Raw genomic sequence first — 5,667 nt, 5'->3', positions numbered from 1 at the left:
GATTAAAGTCTATTGTTTTTCTCTCTCTCTCACTGAAGTGAAGGAGGGGTGAGTGATAAGCCCTGCCCCTGCACTAATACCAATAGTGTGCAGAAGGAGGGAGAGAAAGACAGGAAAAGAGAGAAAAGGGGGGTTAAATGGGGTCCTAAGTTGAAGGAGGGAAACTGAGAGGAGGTTTAAACAAAAGAGTGTTATTTTAGCACAATTCTACTTATAAATATATATATATATATTTTTTAAACTATAAATATAAAATGTTATATCTCATGTTTATGAGGAAAGTCTTTTTTTTATTTCAAAAGCTTCTCAAGCAGAAAAGATGCTGTTTTAGAGTGGCAGTAAAACGTTATAAGTTCTAAGGGTTGAAAGAGGACGTGATAGAGTCATCCTCTGTCTTCTCAGTTAGGTAGTAGCGGTTAGTAATGAAACTTTCCTGTTAACCAATAATTCAGCAGTGTGGCCTTTGTTACCAGGACTAAATACAAGGTTTAACCTTAAGAGTGTGTGTGTGTGTGTGTGTGTGTGTGTGTGTGTGTGTACGTGTTTAGCTATACTTGTGAGGACCAGATGTCCCCACAAGGATAGTAAAGCCTGAGATTTTTTTGTGTGTGTGTGTGTGTGTGTGTGTGTGCATGTTTATGTGGTTTATGAGGACACAAATTTGTATAATGACATGGGAATGACAGAGGTATTACAATATGAAGGTGGTTCATGAGGACACTGCCTATGTCCCCGTAATTCAAAAAGCTTAAAAAACATACTAAATGGTGTTTTTTTGAAAATCTAAAAATGCACAAAGTCTCCTGTGAGGGCTAAGTTTAGGTGTAGGGTTGGTGTAGGGCAATAGCACACACAGTTTGTTCAGTATAAAAACCATGACGCCTATGGAGAGTCCCCATAAACCACAAAAACCAACGTGTGTGTGTATGTATGTGTGTGTGTGTGTGTGTGTGTGTGTGTGTGTGTGTGTGTGTGATAGCAAGCACAAGACTGAGGTGAAGCAAACTTGAAAAATACTTATTACAATGGGATGAGGAGTAGATGCAGAGGATGATGGGTATTGCTGACGGTATCGTTTGGGACTCAGACCAGTATTTATAGTGGTTATAGCTCTGTGGAATGACTGGTCAGCCATGAATGATTTAGTGGCTTACAAATACACACTCATGTGTGCTAAGGGATACAGTACTTGGGGCAGTTAATAAGACACAGAGTTTAAAATCTGTAACTTCTGAATGTTGCAAAAATGACTCAGCAGATATGTGAATCAGTAACATAAAATAATAAAACAGCAAGATCCGCAGGACGTTAAACACTAAGTTTAGAACATTTCACAGAATACAGAGTGTGTACACATACAGTGATCTCACTTTAAGGAATGATCTGGGTAAAGTATAACTTTGAATCTATGGAAAGCTTCCATGACATGCTGTCATTTCTATGGACAATCATTCTGACAAGTGCCTTAGGGCATAAAAAAAAAGTGTTTAAAGTAGTGTATTTATATTGGAGGTCTATGGGAAAAGACATTCCAGAGAGTTTAAAAGCAGAAATGTGCTGCTAGCTTTCAAAATAAATTGTCAGTACTAAATTGTGAAATGTAAAATTCTGGTGGTCAGACTACTGCTATAGGCAGATAAACTAAATAAAATAAAATTTTGTCCAATACTGATAAAATTATAAAATACTGATAAAATACATTTATTTTTTGTTCTGTTTGTTGTTAAAATTCTATATATATATATATACTATATATATAAATTCTAAATAAATTAAAATTAAACTAAAATCATTTAAAATACTATAATAATTTAGAAATATTATACAGTGTGAAAAATTGATATTCATTTTTAGATTTGCTAAAGATTACATTTAACAGTGTAGTTAAATTTTTTTTTTTTAAAGATTAACTTTAAGTGAGCTTTAGATGACAGCAAAGGTAATCTAAATATAAAAACGGGAAATGAGCCTCTCAGCCAGTAGCTGATATGGTAATATATTGTGCATTCCTAGATTTGTTACACCTGTCTCATATAAGTCTTAAGTCTACATTTTTGAAAATGTTTTTAACATTTATTCCAGTGCAATGACTTCTTCCACAGACATGCATTGTAAGCAACCCTTAACATTTTGCACCCCAAAATGAGGTGCTTTGACTGCAGCTTTTTGTGCCCAAAGCTTAATATACAGTCTCTGTCACACATACTTCAATAGAGAATAAATCAGCCAATTAAACCAGAATGCCATTGATTTTCTTTTTCATATCCTCAGGCCCCTCACCTATTGTTTAATATTTAAGAGGATTTTATTGTGAACCACAGAATGAGGGACCAGAATCCCCCTCTTTCAGCCTTGTGGATTCCTCTCTGTCTCTCTCCCCCTCTGTTCCTCCTCTCGCCTTGTTTCCTTTCTCTGTTGTTCATTCCAGCTTCTTCTGTCCCCATGGCAGAGCTCAACACCCATCTGAACTGTTTTGAAATTTCACAGTTTCTCTCCGCTGGTACATTTTGATCTCTCCAGTTTGCTGACATAGCCTGAGTGCGGTCTGCTGAAGTTTACACATCTGGCACAATCTTTCAGCTTTTGCATGCACACTCAGACGCACACTTAAACGAGTGATATCACCCAAGTTATATTCCTTATTTCATATCCCAGTAAGCAACTCAAGAAACACAAAGACTTCAAGTAAGAAGCATATTCACACTTCAACAGAGGAACATCATGTTTACTGCATATAAAAGATTTGTGAACACATTTTGAGCCGTGTTTTCAGTATAGCCGGGGTTTTTTTTTTTTTTTTTTTTACAAAAAGTGCTGATGAGGGCATCCAGGCGGAACATAGGCAACTGGGCATCTCGTAAATCATAGGATTAACTCTCTGAGGGTAAAGTTCACCAGGACTAGAATGAGTATATATAAAAATTCCCGATAATTGTTTGTGAAATACCGTTTAAAAGACTTCAAATCTAAAATTATTTGGTTTATATCAAGGCATTTGTTTCAAGCAAAATCCTTATGCAAAAGCAAATAATAATGCTACAAAAACGCACGGTCAGTGTTCAAACTCCTGCTGTCAGCTACTACCACCTGGTGGACATGAAAGGAATTGCATACAAATTACAAAACTATACATTTGTTTCTGTTGTTCTGCTTATGCAAGAGGCACTGCCATTCTACCCGAATAATGAAGCAGAATTGAGTATATATACGAATTGCTTATATTTGACATGCTTTTCAGAAGGGTTTTGACAATATCTCATCCTCATCCCACTATGAGTGCGTCATGGATGACAGTGAATAGCACATTTATACAATAGCATCGGTAACTAAAAACTTGTCACCCACTAAGTGTCAGTATATGAAGTCCAAGACGGCACTTCAGTGTGAATTTAAAATGTGGAATCATGGAATTAAATAACAAAATATCAAACCAAGCTGCATCTATAATATATTGTATTGTTTTTAACGTATCACAAGCAGACTTTTATGCTAGAGGTACTCGCTACCAGTAATTAAACTAGTTTTTTGTTGTTGTTGTTTTTATGTTGATACTGTATGACAGTCACCTTGGACTTATTGACATCTAAGGCTATTTTCTTGTTATTTGCTTTTTTTTCTGAATCTCTTTCAAAGATGTTATGTCATGATGCTTGTGAAGCAAGTTGTTCTTTCCTGATCCCTGTGCACTCTGGCTATGGGAAATTACACAGCAACTTCTCAATGATTAGAGCTCTTGCACACACAGTTCCAGATAGGCTATACAGTATTTACTTATTTTAAATAACTTTTTGGTTAATAAATAGACATGCAGGATTACGAAGAATTATATAAAGGTTTTTATCATTTCTCATGGTAGGTTTCCTGTTGTGTGTGAGGCAGCTTGTATGCATGAGTAGCAAATGGGCCTAGTGTTTTTGCATAAAAGTTGAAACCAGTTGGGACAGTTTTCAAAAGCACAGAGCATTTTATGTCTTCATTCCATGGATGAATGAGCTGCAGACATCAGCATTCTCATGATGTTATTGTAAACTGAACATGTGATTCTAACCCGATAGGAAGTTTATACTTAATGCCATTACATTTGACTTTTTTAATTACTTTGTGTTCTCAGTTTTTAATTAATTAATGTTAAGAGTTCAGTTTAGTCAAGTAGTTAATTGCCTCATTGGTGAAATAATAGTAAATTTTAATAGTTATTATCATCATTTGTAGCATACATGTTAATTTGCGATCATATTTACAACAAATTATTTAGATTATCATAGTCTTCAGCTTGTTTCTGTACCTTTTACTGAGAGTTTGGACAGTGGTTTTACTTGAAGAGCATTAATGAAGCACAGACTGATGTATTGCACTATATAGGCTGTGTCACCTTTCTTCTTTTTTTCTACAAATTTCCTTAAAGATTCCACCAGACAACACAAGATAATTCTAGAGCTAAAAAAAGTATCAGATTTTTGACAGTTGCACAATGTGATGGACTTCGGAGAGTCCCAACAAAATGAAACTAAAAAGTTACTTGTATCAGTAAAACAGTAAAAAAAAAAAAAAAAAAAAATAGATTAAACATATCAGAAGGACCTTCCTTGCTTAAATCTGTTGGAGTATTTTTTTTATTTTTTTTATTTATTGGGTAGGTTGCACAGTGAAAATTAATTTCATGATTTATAGATCTCTAGATTTCCTCAAAGGATGAGTGAATGTGATCAGTTGTTTGCAAATTATTTATGTAGACAGACATTTTTAGGATTGTTTGTAAAGGAAAACGAAAACTTAAGTTTTATTCATGTATACGTATATATATATATATATATATATATATATATATATATATTTTTTTTTTTTTTATTATTTTTTTTTATTATTTATTTTTTTTTTTTTTAATTAGGTTAACTGTGATAATTTGCGTTCAAACTAATTAATCAGCATTATGACATACACCCACATGAAGATAGTGAAAAAGAAAACATCTAAGATCTCACTACTGAATATATAAATTAAACCAGCCTGCACTGCAGCAAAAAAGTGCAAAACCTCTTAAGCCTGGAACAGCATTTAAGACCAGCAAACCATTGTTAGTTTAAGATGTTCTTTTTTCAGCAAGACTAGTCAATTTTTCAAATCTGTTAAGTCTATATGAAAACAACATACTGAAAATCAGGCGCTAGGCAATAGAAGTAGTCTAACTTGTTGAATGTGAAAATTCCTCAAGACCACACCTCCTGTGAAAAAAAAAAAAGTAAAGTCGTGACGTATTGTCAAGTATGGTGACCCATACTCGAAATTGGTGCTCTGCGTTTAACCCATCCAAGTGCACACACACAGCAGTGAGTAGTGAAACACACACACAAACACACACACACACACCGTGAACACACACCCGGAGCAGTGGGCAGCCATGCTGCAGCGCCCGGGGAGCAATTGGGGGTTCGGTGCCTTGCTCAAGGGCACCTCAGTCGTGGTATTGAGGGTGGAGAGAGCGCTGGACATTCACTCCCCCCACCTACAATTCCTGCCGGCCGGGGACTCGAACCCGCAACCTTTCGATTACGAGTCCGACTCTCTAACCATTAGGCCACGACTTCCCCACAAAGGACGAGGTCCCACCGAGATTGAGTGAGTGCAATATAAGCCAAAAATATCGTTTAGAGAGAAACATTCTAGACC

This window comes from Barbus barbus, assembly GCF_936440315.1.
Source record: "Barbus barbus genome assembly, chromosome: 29".
Taxonomy (NCBI): Eukaryota; Metazoa; Chordata; class Actinopteri; order Cypriniformes; family Cyprinidae; genus Barbus; species Barbus barbus.
This window is presented reverse-complemented; position numbering follows the sequence as displayed.